The 18,280-nt window shown below is 37.7% G+C and overlaps 1 protein-coding gene across 6 annotated transcripts in view; it reads right to left on the bottom strand.

The window, feature by feature from the left end:
- CDK14 (cyclin dependent kinase 14) overlaps positions 1-18,280 on the bottom strand; it is a 327,735-nt gene that overhangs the window by 9,394 nt on the left and 300,061 nt on the right. Inside the window, exon 15 of one of the 6 annotated variants that reach the window (XM_040545756.1) lies at positions 16,722-17,446. The exons of the other annotated variants lie outside the window; for them this stretch is intronic. The gene's annotated coding sequence lies outside the window, so the exon portion shown is untranslated. Of the gene's footprint in view, positions 1-16,721; positions 17,447-18,280 lie in introns of those variants that run through there. 6 annotated transcript variants of the gene reach the window in all.

Here is an 18,280-nt window from a genome sequence, read left to right as displayed (position 1 = left end):
TATATAAATACATACATGTCTTATTTCATATCTGTGTCTATAAGATATGTGCACAAACAAAAACGTACAAATAACATGTATGTATGAGTGTGTGTGGAAGGCATGGGTGCATATAAAGACATTTCTATACATATATGCTTCAAAATATGGAATTGTCACATTGTTTAAAGTGCTTTGTTTCTCAGGGAACTTCTAGTTGCGTGAGATTTAACAGCAACACAATTGTTCTAATATATGAAAAATAAATGATCTGCAGTATTGTTAGCCTGGGCTCTGAATTACCCCATGGACAAGGCTCAGAAGACTGCTGCCTGTAAAGTTTCTCTGCATATCTTCAGAGGTATTAGCTCAAAGATTATTTCAATGTAGAGCCTGGCTTTGTTGAAAGCTTTTCTTCGATGGACTACACCTTGTTTGTGGTTCCTGAGGAACACTGCTCACTAACGGTCAATATAAGATTACTACAATTGCTTTCTGCTGGGCTTTAGCTTTATCTAGTTACCCGTGCCCCAAAATACACTGGAGAGGCAAGACTTAAGGCTGTCATTAAAAATTTATTTAAAAGAAAAAAAAATGACACTAGAAAACCTATGGTTTTTTACAGACTGAGAAGGGGTGGAAGAAAATATTTTCTGCCATGGGCTGATATGCGATTCCTGAACTCAAATACCTTGTAACACACAGAAAAATGGTGGTTTTGCATCATGGCTAAAATAGCACTGAAATAAAATATCCTCTTCACTGAGATGTGGCTATAAAGGAATTTTCAGGAGTCTAATGAAGCTGAATTATTAAGTCAATTTAATTTCAGCTTGTGCCAAAGCCCATGTTGACATTGTCAGTTCAACTCAAGATTTTGCTGTATCAAAAGAATTAAAGAAGCCTTAGCTAAGTATGTGCAAAATACTGGCATGGCCAAAACATCAGATATAACCTCCTTTACTAAATACAGTATGAATGGGACTTATTTTTTTCTTATAATGGGACATAATAAAGAGGGAACATCCTCATCTTCCTCTCCTTATACATATCTTTCCCAATTCACTTTGCACTGATTCAATAATGTTTAATCCTCCTGAATATTCAGATGACACCTCTGGGTTATCATGGTAACTGCTGGCTGTTCACAAAATGTAGTACTGTAGGGGATACTTATACATTATAATAATAACTACTATCAGTCATTAAAAATAAGCCACAATTGACAAATAAGGAACAAAGCATTTAGTATTTTTTCCCCATTTTCTAGCTCTTTTCCTTTTCCTAGATCGTTTCTACTGAGTCTCAGTTACTGTGTTGTTAGTCTTATACACACTGGATCTCCCAGACTCTCATCTTCAGCAACAAATATTGCTGTATATTCTTCTACAGAGTGCTAATGTATGAATCAGAATACAGATTGTATATAAACACATGACTCTTTACAGAATTTGTCTTCCTGCCAAAATTTTTTCCCAGATGGACTTTGTCTTTGGGCAGATCACTGCAACTCCGAGTAAATGAATTTGTGAGATGACCACAGGATCACTGTCTAGTGTCAGGGAGGGTGAGAGGGGATGACCCTAAAAGAGTCGAGTGCTGGACGAGGACTGTAAACTAGTCAGAAAATAAAACGTTGGAGTAGAAACACAAATTTATAAACAAAGCAATTTTATGAGCATACATACATTAAAGTAAACAACATGACATAACCTTATTAAAGGTGAGCAGTCCATGGCTCAGCGGATAATGGGCTGGGAAGTGGGAAAACAAGATTTTGACTTATCTACTGGATGTCACCACAGGCAAGTCACTTTATCCCTCTGTAACCTCTGTTTTGTAACAGAGGCTTTGTTTTACATTCCAGCCTCTGGGTTTAGAGTGTCTCCCAAAATGAGTGCCCAATTTTGGCTAGAGCAACCAACAGTTCAAATTACATCAATACAGTTAAAAAATAATAATAATAAAAAAAAATAATTAGAACAGCTGCAAACTTTGGAGCTTGTTGAAATCCTTACTTGGACTATCAGTTCTCCAAATTGTGCCTTTATGTGTAATAAGAATCCAAAATGAGAGTCCTGCTTCACCTAGAACTTTGCGAACATGCATCTGACAGCCCAGTGCGGGAGGCTGATTCTGTAGAGTGAAGACTAACCCTTAAATTCTACACTAGTTGCTAAGTAGCATATATGCACATCAATAATTGCAAACCAACCATGCATACTTTGCACATAGCTCTCTTCAGAATATTAGAATTAATTCTTTCATACTATGTCTTCCTAGGAAAAAGGAACACAAATTCTGATTATTACTGTAATGTTTTATTAACAATATTCACTTCCAATGCCATTTGGTAACTGATTGGTTTCACAGCTGATTTGTAGGTATACCTTAAACTTTTGAGTGGCTGTGGTAACTTCCAAATGAGTTCTCTCCAAGTCTTTCAGCAAAAATTCTTTACTACCCTAGCTGCCCACAGCTGATTTTTTTTCTTTGAGTTGAGAACAAAGTCCACAAAGCCTTTTACAATTACCATTTGAATAAGGCTTCACATGAAAAATGGCCAGGACTGAATCTACTACGTCTTCTAGTTTTTGAGAATAAAGCACAGCCCTCTGTGAGCGAGCTCTGGGAAAACTAATACTTCAGACGAAGATACTACAAAAATAGCAGTGTTATTGAGCTCAATATATTTTGCAAGCAAAGGCACAGAAACCTTATTAAAAACAAAAAAGAAAGTTGAGAATTTCAGTACACATCAAGACCAGAAAAATATTAGTGCTGTTTGTTTGCAAGAATATACTTCTCAAACCTGACAAACAGCCAAATACTTACAACTTCTTACACCCTACTTTTTGTTTTTCCTTTTCCAAAGGCTTCAGGATTCAGTTTGTTATTTATATTTTTAATGGCTTAAAAATTTCTCTCTTCTCAAATTCAGTCCCTGTAAAGGCATAAATTTTTACTTGTGATTACATCAGTAGAAAAACTGCAGGATGTAACCCAAAGATTCTCTAGACTCCAATATGCAGGAAACCCAAAGAAGCCCCCCACCCCTCCCCTCTCTTTCTATTTTGTGATTAATGCGATGTGTCTAAATCATTATGCTTCTCACCCTGATACTTTGGGGGGGGGTGTGGGGGGGTGTGGGGGTGGAAAAAGCCTGCCAAAGAAGAACTGACTGAATGTGAACTGGAGAAATGCTTTCTCCCTGCATCTACAAAGAAAGAGCCTAACCCTACTTTTTTTGCTAATGTTTGACACAATAGGATCTATATCTCAGTTGTAGCATCAGCTCTCTACTCTGAAATGCATCAGTAAATGCTATGCCTGAATTAAATTTGTATATAGCTTAATTAATTAAAATAACTGACAGAAAGCAAAAAAAAGAATCTTTCAGTATGGTTTCAGAAAAAGGAAACACATATTGAAAGACAATACACAGCCATTAAAGTACAGGTTACTGGATTTAATCCCTCTCTGGACAAAAAGGAGCATCAGGAAGAGCAGGTGAGAGATTTCTTCATCACAATCTCTCACTAAACCGAACAGCCAAAGGGGCTGGAGATTCAAGCAAAGCAACTGGTTTTAAGTCAGCTGAGCTGTTGTACCCTCCCACAATGTTTTATCTTTGGGGAAAAGTCAAGAAATTCCCACTGCCCACAAACCTTGTGTCCCTGTCACTTCTAATGAAACTGTCTATATACCAGACTCTGGACACTGGATCAACTAAAGTATCAGCAGCGGGATTATATTAAACCAAGATCTTCTCTGTGATCCAGCTTGATAGAAACTTATAAATAGATGCACCAGCACTAGAGGGATTGCAAACTAGAGGGATTGTAAGGGAGCAAGAAGGAAGGGCCTGGATAGAGCTTGGCGGAAACTTATCATGCTGTTTTTGCCTGCAAAGACAAAATCATGGAATTACATCCTTATTTTTCATTAACAGCAGTTCCCCAGTGCATTACTCATGGCAAAGCTTCACTTTCTGAAGTCTGAAGCCACCTCCCAACTCACAAATGGCTAATTATTTTCAGGTATCCAGAAACACAGCAAAATCTGCCTTAGCCGGCCACTTAGGGAAGCAGACAGAAGACTCATAATGACCTACTAATTAAAAAGGACGAAAACTATGCTCAAAAGATCTGGGAATACCCTTAAGATTGCCTAATAAGGATAATCTCCTGTACTTGTTTCAAGGGAACAGCAAACAAGAGATGGCTGAGAGCCCATGCATCCGACTGAATGTTTCTTGGATTTTTTTGGTTGGTTTTCATTTTTTTTTCAATAAAAAATTGTTGGCCTGCCAACATATCAAGGAGATGTTAAACAGATTGTGAAGCTTCAAGTCATATTTAACCAGAACTCAGAAACTTTAGATGGGACAGAAAAACTTCAGATTCTTTGTATGTTAGTATCTAGCTTAGAGTGAAGAAACCTGGAGTTCAGGGAGAGCGGATCAACTATACCCCAATCTAAATAGCATGAATGAAACTTACTGACTGCCAATCTCAGGACTGTTATTTAACAGTCAGGACAGGGTCACTGTTATTTAACAGGGCTATTTATCAACTTGAACAGTTGGCCAACTCCCAGTGCAGAAGTGATGATATGTCAGACCATCTCCCTCCTCTCCCCCCATCCAGAAGAAATTTATTCCTGATTTTCCCTGTCATGGCTTTTATCCCCATGGTTGCCACAGAGCTGCCAGGTTGTACCCTGCTGGAACAGTCTACTGGAGAAGATGACATACGATAGACTAAATGCCTGCCAGATGACTCATTAGCATTCACCTTCTCCCCAAAATCAAGCACTACCTCATGTGAAGATTAAAGTATCCACATGTACTTAAAAATAGGGCACTTTATATACATGCGATTGTTAAAATTACACGTTACTTCTTGAAAGATAAGTGTTCTCAGAACAAATCTACTGCTTCCAGTGCAAATCAGTGCAAAGTAGCAATGACATGGTCTTGAGACTGGTGTGGACCATTTTGCTGGTTGACTTAGAGAAGCAAAGACTCCTTGGAACTTAAAGGTTCTTCTGTGAGAGATCCACAACACTGCAAATTACCTTAGTTCTCACAGATAAATGCTAAACATTAAGAAAGCAATGTTTGAATGTTTCTCATTACTAAAAACCATTATGGTAGCCTGAAAGTAGCTACAGACAGTTTGGGATTAAGGAAAGAGAGAATGAATGTTCAGGCAGAGAAGAAACAAGAAAGAGGGAAAAAAAAATCCATTTTCACCTGTATTTTACCTTTTTTTAGTGTTTCTCCCAGAGTTTATTTCCAACAGGATTCTACTTTTCAAACCAGCAGAGAATTTTTAATTAATCCAGAATGTGGAGTTATAATAGCCTTTGTTTTAGCTGGACACAGACATCTCTACAGTCACATTCCGGATAGCAAAGATCCTTCTAGCTGAAAGCTGCTATTTGTAAGAACCATCTGGTTATACAGTCTATTTGCTGCTGTGGATTTCAGAGACTGATCATCATGCCAAAATAGTCATGTCAATTAAAATAAAATTTTAGGGCAGTATTGCAACCCTTAAGCACACATAAAATTAAACAGAATGTAGACCTCACATGCTGAATCACAAGGCTCTTTCCCACAATTGCAGTATATTAAATTAATGTTAAGTTTAAGCAATAGATATATTTAAATTTTGGAATATATTTCCAAATTTCCATTATGTCCAAAGCTCTTAAGCTATGCGTCCACCCACACGACGAATGTCATATGATATTACTGACAGAGAGATCAGGAAGTCTTTGGAGCTGACCTTTCCAAGCCTGAATTATTTCCCAACCCAACACTTTTTAAGACTCAAATGGGGCAGAGGAGAAAAAAACTCAGTTTAGGAAACGCTTTGGTGTCTATATGGAATATTGCTTGCCTCCATGCTCATTCCCTATTGGCTCTGCTAGTACTTACTGCAGTCCTTTCATCTATCCAACTCCCACTTGGAATTCCTGCTGAAAATCTGCGACATTAGAAACAGTTACTGGCAGCTTCAGGCCAGCTGCATTTTTCCCTGTCAATCCCATTTTTACATACAAAACCATATGGAGCACTGAAACAGAAATATTTCCACAGTGCGGTCTGGTCTCTGTGGCATAAAATGGAAAAAATATTCCAGAATTGGCACCTCTTTAGAGCATCAACACAGCAGTGAAGATCTCCTATCTAGTGTATAAAGAGATCACAAAGCAGCCCAGTGATTTTCTTTCTCATAGTTGCCACTCTGGCTGCGGTAAGAGCCTTTTCCACATGTATGACTAAGATGCTCAAACACAAGGCATGATTTGGGAAACCCACCATGAGGTTATTTCTCACAGACACAACTGTTATAAAATGTGGAGCAACCACACCCTTTGAAAATCAGGCCTCCTTCAGATATTACAGAGGCTGTCCTCACAATCCTGATTGTTTTTTGAAAGACTTACACATTTTAAAAAAGCAGTCTCACACACTCAAGGGGTTTTATACATGTGGCAGAAATGGTAGATAACAAATCAGGTGTAACATACCATGCATTTTGTGGTATGCAAAAACAAGGGTCATGGTCAGATAGAGTACTAAAGGCTTTTCTTTCAGTACCATAAGCATCAGTTTTCTTGTAACTGCAAGAAATACTTAATCTTTTTTTTTTTTTTTTTTTTCTTTTTTTTTTTTTTCTGAAGCTCCATTATAAATGTAAGGTTTTGCATAGCTCATTTAAATAGTTTAAATGACACAAGGTTAAGAACAGGAAAGCCTTTCACCAAAGGTGGTTAGACCTTTTCAAAGATCTCATATTATTTGAAGCTTACTTTCACTGCATTCTTTTACCTTGGCTGCTTCCCAAGTGGGTATAAGTTAATTAAACAGGATTTTGACTCTCTAACCTCCCTATAAATTGCATCTTTACCTAACTCTATTTAAATAAATCAGATAAAAAAACAATCGTAGCAGAATATGTATTTTTACAGCTGTGGAAAAAACAAACATGTCTATTAAGCTTATTTGTAAGTACTTAGTAGTCAAAGCAACATCCAAGAATCATGGATGATTTTAATTAAAATAAATCTGGGTGGGCACATAAATTCATTTATGATGGATTTTCTCAAACTGAAACTTCTCTAGCATTACTGAATAGCACGGCACTCCAGTAAGTCCTCATTTGTTCATGGTGGCTGAAGTTCAATCTGCCTGATTAACTTGTATTCATTTTATAAGTCATGTAAAGTATAGTTAGTCTCTATGAAAAATATCAAAGTCACGAGGCTGGAAATGGTTACAGGAAAGGGGAGAAAGAAATGGGAGAACAGATGGGCCGATAGTAACAATACAGAACGATATCCAGCATTTCTGTGACACATGCTCTGGGTCTAATTTCAAAAGAAGGTGAAATAGATGCACCAGAACACTGCATTGCTCTCTATGAGCAGATACTGTGATTTCCTGTATACTGTGATTTCCTCTTCACCTTAAAATATAGGCTTTTGAATATAAACACAGCCTACCATCTCTGATTATTAGGCCCTTCCAAAAAAACCCTATGGTCTTCTTTTAATTTTATCCAGAAACACACTGTAATTTAGGTATGAAAGATCATAACAGTTATATATGAATAAATTAGTAATTTGCTTACTTGTAAAGCCTGAACAAAGAATTAAGCTACCTCTTTGTCTGTAAGTGATGCGTTCAGGCCTCACACAGGCAGTGACAAAGAAGCTACCACTGGGGCCTGAGAAGCGATTACATCTCTAACCCCAGCAGGAACTTCATATATTGGGTTTGTCACAGAATGAAACCTATATGAAATGTAAGCCTTTGGTTTGATACATTAACAGTGACAGAACCTAGCTACCTTGCTAGCTACTAGCACGATGTTCTGATTTTGCAGCCATTAGATGATAAATACACACACATTCAAGAGCGTTTGATTTGGATCTGGTTGCAGTTGATTGATTGGGATGGATTTCTCCATTTCCTGGTATCATTTCCTAATACTTCTCTGAACTTGTCATTGCTGTACTAAAAGCAGGAAGACGCCAAGAAAGTCATCTCAGGTATATGACAACTCTCCCAGCAGTATGAGCAGAGAGGTAGGCCTACAGGCAGGGAGGGAGGCCTGCCCACCATGTCAGATCTTCTGAGGTGTGACTGCTCTCCTCAGTACAACTGCTTCAGCTTTATTTTTTAAATGGCATCATGCGTCATACTTTGTCCACCTTTGACAAACTGCATTAGACCAGGTTTGTTACCACGCACAGTTTGTGGTAATGAAGATTAATGGGAATAAACTCTTCCATTTTTCACACTGCATGTAAGTGGATCATAGGCTCTCACCAATGAGGTTTCTCTTCCCCCCCCTTGAGTATCCACAAAACAAAGGTTTCTAAAGCAATGTCTAGTGAAAAGTGATCAAAAAAGGCACTGGAATTTCTGGAAATTATAATAAATAGTTTAAAGGAATCTCAACAGCCTGTAACTCTCACTCATCAGAACATTTTTATCCCTACAAGTAAGGGCTACAATAATGGTACTGTAAGCTCAATGAGATACATACTCTGTGCTTTGAAAGAGCTTTGCATAGAGTTATTTTAATTATTTTCCTTATATAGTAAGTGGAGGCTGAAAAAGAGATTTTTTTTTTTAAATAAGAAATGTTATTGTTAACTCACTAATCACAGCTGAGGGACTTAGGGACAGTCTGGTTTCTGAAATATCTTTGAGCTTATTTTACAAAATTGACTAAGTTGGTGGTATCCCTTTCACATGGATTTTAATGCAAGGCACCAAAACTTCCCTTATGCAGAAGCACAATACACAACACTGGACACTGAAATCATATCCTGGAAAATTTTAGAACACCAATATTTGAAACAGGGGATTTTTATTAATTCAAATAAGTTATTTTTTCTTTTGTAAATGTCTATTTATGAGGTGATTAAGTTTAGAGCTGATGTGTAATGTACATGCTATGTTATTTATTTTTAAAACATAAAATACGTATTACCACTGTTTTGAGAAACTACTGACCCTTACAAGTCAAAGTGAGGGCTTGATTTCTCTCCTTTGATTCTGGATGCCCCACAGATGAGGGGGTTATGAGCTTCCCTATTTTGCTTCTTGACGTTCAACACGCTTATGGCTTGAGACCAATGGAGTAGCTGGGGCACTGTGGGTACCAAGACGTAGTTAGAACTGCTGGTGTGGACCTCAAAAAGCAGAGATGACAGCAAAGGCACCCAGCATGGCAGGACAGAGCAGAAGGACAAACTACAGCCAAAGCCAGGCAACAGCACAGCTACAAGCGATGAGGTATCACAGCAGAAGCTGCTATAATATGAAAATAGATTCTTACCCTCCAGGCCCATATGTCATCACACCAAGCTAAACTGAAGCTGCCTGCTAAAATGGGCAATTTCACATGAACTTGGCAGGGTAACTGCCAACACAGGGCTTGTTTTCCACTGGTGCCACCCACTCTGCTAATCCAATTCTGCTTCCTGATTTGCTTCTAAACAATAATGGACGAAGCAGATGGGAGGGGAAAATGTTCCCGGCAGTTAAGCCAGCATGTGAGTGAGGCTCTTTGCTTTTCATATATCTTGTGCAAACTAAGTCTAAATGCAATGTCAAGTGATTAACAGTGGTTAAATGAGAAAGCCAGGATTTGTCATGTTCTCAGTCATTCAATTGTTGACCAGGACAAGCAGGCAAACAAAACAGACAGAAGGGTAACATGCTGAAAAAGAAAACAGCAACTTTCATAACATTTAACTTGGACAGGGAGAGGGATGGACAACTCCTCTTCTCATCCTTACAAATACCAAGTATTTTTTGGGAGGGTGAAGGTAGTTAAGCACTAGAGCAATACAAAAAATACTTTTTGAGTCAAACATCCAATAATCAGGACAAGCACAATTGAGAGGGATTCTGTGGTTGACTCCTTTTTGACAAGGAGAGGGGAAACAAGCTGAAGCACCAGGTCAGGGACCAGGGATGTGATGGTCAGAAAAGGAGCAGAAGACATGGAGAGGCAAAGGGCAGGCAGCCAGGAGGCTTCACGTCTTTTCAGCAGCAGCAATAGAAACTATTATTCCTGGGTCACACAAGATTATATCCTGTCCAACAAACAGCAGGTAAGCTTGTTTTCATAGTGCACGGTGTTTTCTCTTGTGTCAGCCTGACACAGAGGATAATCACCTCCTACTGCTACATACTGGCCTCACACTGTGGGTTGAAAGGTATGAATCCCACTGACAACACATCTTGACAAAGGTGAAAGAAAGCATCATTGTGATTCATTACATGTAAACTTTCTTCTTTCAATTCTTCAGTTTCCAAATGCTCAGGAAGTTAAAAATGTTTGTGCAATGTTGTATCTACGCCTTCTATGTCTGCGTTATGCCTTCTTTAACTTGTGGTTATTTTCTTCCCCCATGAAGCCTTTGACACATTCATTGCCCAAACTATATGCTGCTTTTGCAAGACAGAGAGATTTATTGAAAATTAGACCCTTGACTCCTTTATTGTGGAAGCTGGAAGGCTTCAAGTAAGTGGAGGAGACTAGAAAAAGTAAGAGTTTCAGTAGATGAATGCCTAGAAAATTGCATTTGAGTCCTGCTTCTGCTAGAGCTCCTACATGATGCTAGAAAAGATATTAGAACTCCTAAATGATGCTAAGGAAGTTATATTAACCTGTTTATTTCATTTATTTTTTTTTCTAACAGAAATTAATTTGGCAATTCTCATTTTCCATATAGTACGAGATGGCTTCTGATTTGGACTGCTGATACACTGAGCATTCACTGCTGCAGCTGAGGTCACTGCAAAATGAAATCCAACCTTAACATATTAAGCACTAAAAGATACTAGGAGCTCTGAGAAATCAGGCAGGAAAAATTGATTTATTTTTAACAATTGCCATCTTAATACCTGTGCCTCAGCTCCTAGTGTGTAAAGCAGACACCTCTGTACCAACTCAGCTGTTGGAGGTACTGTGAAGGTGGCTTCCCGATGCTGGGAGGAACTAAGGTATGATGCATCATAAAAAAAAGCCTCCATGGAAATTAATGAGTCTGTATCTGGTGCAGGCTACAGATATTGTAGCCGTAATGCACAGGATCAAACAGTGAATGATGAAGATGAAGATAAACCTTAACTATCCATCTGTGTTCACAATCCATTATCCTGGAAAAAAAAAGAAGTGATTTGAGGTCCCAAGAAATGATAGTATATGATACTGTAAATGAAGACTATAGATGAATGAATAAGCCACATGTGGAAGAAATTAAATTTGAAACCTTATTTTTTGTATTTCCTAACTACTGTTTGAATTTGCCACCTTATTAAAAGTTCTCAAAACAGACACTTTAGGAGAAAAAAGTATTGCTAAGAACTAATGGATTGTTTATCTTCCCAGTTAGTCACAAACACAATGAAGAGATTTATAATATAAAACATAAGCCTGGCTCAAATTTACTATCAGCTTCTACTTCTTTCAACTGAAATATTTTGTCTGGTTTGATGTTGTAAGACCAGAGTAATTTAATTTGAGACAGCAGTCTTTGATAACACAGAACAACATATATTCCATTGTGTCAATTTTCTGATCTCTGTTTTTCCATCTGATGTAGCGGCTTCGGTATATGCCTTCTGAAAACTGAAAGAATTTCATGCAGGCATCTGTACTGGTCTGTTCTTTGTACTAATTAAATTAGTTTCCTGTTGAGTAAGTAAAATACTGGCAGCCAGGAACAGTTGGGGAGACAGCTCGGAGGCTTAAGCACTGAACCATGAACTTTTCTGTTTACTACAGTGTTAAACAAGTAGACACTCTTGCTGACATTATGGGGAATGAAAGAGCATTCTGTTAAGGTATTTGTTTCATTACTGTTCACGAACCACTGATCTTCTAAAAGAGAGATTTATAGAGATACAGTAAGTATTCCATTTGATATAGTTAAGTAAACAAATGTATTATTTGGTTTAAAACTATGCGTGTCAAAGTCAAAGCTGAATTTGAACTTCACATCTAAGGGGGTCAAAACTCAGAAGGGAGAAATAAGCCAAACAACTGCACAATGACCCAGTCTCATCGCGGGCTCCTTACTTCCATTCTAACAATCACAAAAGTGAAAATTGATACAACGCACAGATCTTTGGCCCAAGTACCGCACAAGTGGTGTTGACACCTTGAAGGATTAGGGCAAGAGACATCGTGTCTCTGATCTTCTGTTCTCGTGCCTTTCGGCAACTGCTGGAGAGTTAGCTGTATGTATACATATAAGGCATAACAACAAAGCAGCACATGCAGTACATGAATGGGAGGTCTAAATATCCATCCTTAGTTCAGTCTCATTTTTCCTTCTAATGTAAGAGCTCTTAAAGCATTATAAATTGTTTACACTAAAATATACATGCTTACTACACTACATACACACTGAGACTCTGTGTGCATATATTTAGCTTAAAGCTAATCTCTGAGTAAAACCCCTTTCTGAAAATAGAGATTTACGAAAAGAAACACTGATAAACCTTTAGCTATTGGGACTCTAGTGGTCACTGCAAAAACAGCACTGCAACACAAAACCTGTGTGATTTTGCTGATCACCCCATAAATCTTCCTTTGTCCCCTGAGTTTAAGTTTTCAGCCAAGAAAAACAACATTCTTCATAAAATTAATGAAAACAAGCTGCTCTTTGCCTACAGAAAAAGATTTTTCTTAATTACATTTTTTGCTTTGAATCATATATCCTGTAGTTTGATTAAATCCTCTTAGAAGTCAACTAAAAATTAGAGCTTTGCAGCGTGAACCTCAAAGGCGGTGTTTACTTGGAGAATATAAACCCACTGTGCCTTTGGAAGCTGATATTTAAAGCAAGAATAAGAGCAATATACAAGACAGTTTTTATTATTTTTATTATGTCACTGCATAAATTTATTTTCAGGGCTTAAAGTTTTCAGAGAAATATGATCTGGCCAATGTATTTATTAGAAATAAATGGGCTGTATAAATGAATGTAGATAAAGCGAGAATACTGGAATTCTAGTTAATCCCTTGAGGCAGTAAATCAGGATTTCTAAAGCACTTAATGCAAAATATCTGCATCAAGGGGTTAAATATATAAAATATGAAAAGTCAAAGACAAGAGCTAAATTAAAAGGTTACATGGAGACGGTGCTGAAAAAAATGGAGCCTGCTGCTAAATAGATATCCAACAGACATTTATTTAGGTTCACTGGCTGCAGCAGCCGCTGGCATACTCTAAATGAACTCATACAACAAACAAAAATCAAATTCTAGCAACAGTCTTTGATCATTTTTAGTACCAAAGCAGAAAAATTTCCATGTGAGAACCAAGCTACATGCACTTGATTAAGCTAACACAACTAATTGCCCTAACTGAAAAATAAAAATACAAGTTGTCTATACCCTCACTGCATCCTTACAGTCTCGGTAGTCCAGATGAGCCTTGCATTCTTCCTGGCGGACAGGACAGCAGACTGTGAGAAGACATTGCTCGTTAATTTAAATGTTAATTGAATCAGTTCCTATTTACCTGAAAATCTCCGTCCGCTCAAGGGTGAAACTGCTCCAAAGAACTAAGACTTTGCCAGGCCTGTATCATAGTCTGCATCACCCCAGCTCTGTTCCCTTACAGGTCTTTCCAGCTCTGAGATACAATGATGTCCACTGGCTGGAACGTGCTCATAAATCTGTTCAAGTTCATCTTTCTGATTACCAAAGTTTCCACACATGCAAAATGTTATCACTACAAAACTGCTTATACTTTGGGGTTTATTTTTTTCCCCAACAAAATTGCAGACTGAATAATATTTTTCTTTCACTCTGGCTCCCAATGCTTTCATATAGAAATGTATTCTAAAATCTTGTTTGTATGTACTACTAGAGAAGCTCTACTTAAACAAAAATAAAATACAAAAACCCACAAACACCCTGGCCAACAAAAAATGAAAACATTCCTCATACAAAAAGCATCTTCCCTTAGATTCTCTGTACCGTAGATGTATTTCTTACACAACTGCAATCACCACCCATGACCAGTAAGAGTTGGCTCTGAGCTCAGGGGTGCTCATTTTTGTAAGGTATAAAAGAATAAGGCATACCTTGATATACATGTTCCTGCTTTTATGCACATGTGTGGATAAAACTGAACTTCATTTTTGTACTACCATACGAAGACTGTAGCCCTAACCTTTGAAGGCACTCCATGCAAAGAGACCGGTAGCCACACAGAGCTTGTTTGAAGTCAATGTGGTTTTCCCGGTGGGAGACAGGAAGAGACAGGAATTACTGAGTTAAATTTGTGTATTAGTATTTTCAACATAAATTAAATACTTGCAGTTAAAGCAATAAATACTGACATCCTACTACACATTGATACCTTTTAGATCTTTGGGAAGGCAAGCGACCTTGGTCCTGCCTCTGTCGTTCTAAACTTTAAATTTTTAATTTTTAAAGGAAATTTAGTCCAGCTTGAGAGAAGAATTCCCGTTTCCCACACTGGCACATCCAGAAACTTCATTTGCTTCAGTAGGTCTTAATCACATCCCTAAAGCTAAATATTTGTTCAGCTACATTCCTAAATTGAGGTTTGTATGAACAGGAGATGAAAAGAGATTTTTCTTTGTATGACAAATCACAGTGCTCATCACTTTTGTTCAGCAAGGTCATATCAAATACCATTTCACAAATCAAGGAATATCTTAAAATTACTGTGAAGAGATGCAGAGGATTAGATGCTGCACACATCTTTTCCTGTTTGGGACAAGACTGACAAAATCCACCAAAACCTTGAACATATGAAATATGCACTTTTTAAACCTTTTCACCTAAAACTGATAGTACAGAAGTTAGTTTCAAACACCAAATTTTTGTTACTTTTGCCACCTCTTTGCTTTTTACTGTTAAAGATGCACATCTATATTATGCCCAACATAATGTTGTTCAAATGGACATTAACATGAACTTCTACTTTAACTCTTGAAAGCTTTGGTACCCTGAAAATGCCTCTTAAGCATGCTCTTACATCTTGTTTTATCTAATATTACTATATTAGATGTTGTCAGATGTTGCCCACCTGAGCAAGCTTTAGGGCATTTTCTCACCTGTTATTTGGCCTCCTGATTATCAGTCATGCATAGGAAGAAAATACCAAAATATGCCCAGGGAATGGTTGAGAGTCTCAAAGCTACTATTTTAAGTGAAGATATTGACAGAAATAGCTAAACACATCAAAGGTGTGTGAACTGTGAATCGTGCTCATTATGCACACATTTTATTTGTGAGAAGAGGCTATTATGATTATCATACAGATGTCAAAGCTGATTGTAAAATAGCAATCTTTTGACAACCCAGTTTTACAGTGACACTTAAAACCAGTAAATTAAGACAACAGACAAATACTTGGGAATTCAAGCAAATCTTGAAAAAAAATGGCACTTTAATCGCTATTTTTATTCATTTCACAATCCTGATACGTTTACTCCCAAGGGTCTGCATTGGTGTGGGAATGTACAGGGAACATGCCAGCACAGCATTGCTAATTCATTTGTATTTGACCTCTGAAGAACAGTTTGTGTCATTGTGGAGCAAAAGCGCTGGTAAAACATCTGTCTAGATAAAAGACCTCAAGCAGTTAACCTGCTCAGCAGAGGCAACACAACCAGGCACCAGGATAATGACCCCTACCCAAATGTGGAAGGTACCTCAGTGTAATACCATGACAGCAAGACAAAAGATGATGGTAGCTCAGCAGGAAAACTGTAGCAATGATATAACTCTTGGTACTGTATGTGAATGAAATGCCTTAACAAGTACAATAGCAATCCGTCTTTACCTAACAATGATTTAAAGTTTCGGTATTTAAAAAAGACAACAAACCACTGTATCCTTCAATTGTATTTTAAGCTCCCGCTTTCATCCCATTTTACTTTTTCCTAAATAAAAATCCTGATAAGAGTAAATCTACTGTGTGGGTAAAAGTTACAATTCAGATCAAACCAGCTTTTCCCATCTGATATATGAACTACTGGCTGGCTGTTTGTCTGCCTTTGGTTATGACACTATTCTTTAACACAGACTAGAAGAACCTGATGAGCCTTGTTCAGCGAGTCAAACCTGTCCTAACAGACAGATTAACTAACTTCTTATGCAGATTATTTATGCTTAGGATGCCTTTCATTGTTTACACTGAACTCTTCTTTCTTTTTTTAAAGGGAGATACTGTGTCACATATACATTATTTTTACCATGCAGAATGCCTCGAATACTTCGCTACCACTCTTTTAGCACCACACAAAAAGTTCTGGGTTTAAACTATTTATTTTTAAAGTAGTAGCATGATCGGACCTGCATGTTTATCTAAAGATCTTTACTTTATGAGAGCGATTTTAGTCTGTGAGGTTTCCTCTACACATGGTAGGCAGCTGTCAGAAGCAGTGAGCAGGGCGAGGGGTCACCGCAGCTGCTCTGCTAAATCACAGGGTTCCATCAACATTGCAGAAATCCTGCAGAGTGGGAGCTGGGAGACCATGGATTAGAGTACATTGGAGTGTGTATATAAGGTCACATCATGTCTATCAAAGTGATATCAAACTGGTACACCATACAATACATTTTACTGTGTTCTCCATTCAAAGAAAATAAAAGGAAACTGGACATGTGTGTAGCAGACCACAGTTTAACACAAAATTTCGCATTGTCCTTTCAAATGGATTTACTAAATTCACAAAGGTATTAAATATGTACATATATATATACACATACACACAGTAGAGATGTGTTGACCAAGAACTACTTTTCATAAACTATTCAGGTTAAACATGAATGAGATCAAAATAATTCTTATTAATTACATAGTAGAAGAGACTATTAAGAGAAATCAGATAACATTCCCTGAATGCTATACACTAGCATACATAAACATCTGTCATTGTACACATATGTCAATAGTTTCCCATAAAATGCTTATTAGTATTTCCTCATGAAACTTCACTTTTATAAGTAGCTTTATCTTCTCAAGATAGCCTTCAGATTAGGATAGATAGGTAGCAAACACATAGTTCTGATGCATGGGTAGACACAAATCAGCCTCAAACCAGTCTGTTTCAGAGGACAGCTATAGGACATTGCATGCTGTACCTGTTATGTTGTAGACAATCCACAGGGTACGGGCATTTGTAATTCTCATTGTTAGGGTGTTTCAACCAAATGCACAAAACCATGTTCCCCGATCAAAAAACAAATGATACAGGGCCAACATCTTGTGTGCAGAGAAGGAAATGGATAGGGCAACACAGAATTTATTTTGGCTGAAGCGCTGAACAAATGAGATGACTAGACAGTAGACAATGTCTTGCACTCCTGGCAATCTTGAGCAAGCTGAAAGCTGGTAGAAGTATTCAGACAAGAAGGTTTTATCAAACCACATCTGTCTGCAAAGTTAAAAAGTTGATGACATTATAACAATTTAATGCAATTTCAAAATAGTTTCCACAAATTTACAATTACTGGTAATCACCTTCAGCAATAGAAAATATAAAAATAGGTGCAAAGATGAAAACGCTATGTAAGCATCTTGATTACCAACTGTTCAGTTGTGAAGTATGAACTGCTGAAAGAATCTAAATCATATGATTTAGAAGAAAGTCTCCCAAATATCTGAACCAACAGATACTTTTTCTGTAAAAAGTTCTGAATTTTTACTATTTACTCTCTTTCTGTGAAGTACTCATCATGGGCATGTGGACCACTTCAAGAATTGCTGATCTTGGCAAAGTTTGCAAAGTTCTCCAAAAAATAAAAATGTTACCACCTTAAGCAGAAGTAAATTACAAAATTACAAACCTCCTGTTCTCTTTACCATAAATACCAACACCCACTTGCATAGTAAACCCTTTAATCTCTTCGTCACAAAACCCTTCATGCCTGGCATTCAATCACACATGCATTTGCAGTTATTTTTCACGGCAGATTATCATCCTGCCCTCGCCCGTTCATTGCTCAACCTTCCTGGACAAACACATCCTCATTTCACTGACATGTATCCACCTCCACCTCATCTCTACCCACACCGAAGCCCTGTCTTCTTAACCACTGGCCCAAATACAACTGGGGCTCCGAGAGATTTGTTCTCAGCCACCAGACTCAGACTGAAGGGCTTGTCTATCTTTGGACTTCTCCAGTTTTGTTTTCTTTGAAGCAGGATGCTCTGATTCTGGACTCTTTTTTATTGGGAAAGGCTTACCCTTACACTGGACAAGCACGAG

Source organism: Cygnus olor, chromosome 2 (genome assembly GCF_009769625.2).
Source record: "Cygnus olor isolate bCygOlo1 chromosome 2, bCygOlo1.pri.v2, whole genome shotgun sequence".
In the NCBI taxonomy this organism is placed as follows: domain Eukaryota; kingdom Metazoa; phylum Chordata; class Aves; order Anseriformes; family Anatidae; genus Cygnus; species Cygnus olor.
The sequence above is the reverse complement of the archived record's forward strand: the minus strand, read 5'-3'. Positions and strand labels throughout refer to the sequence as shown.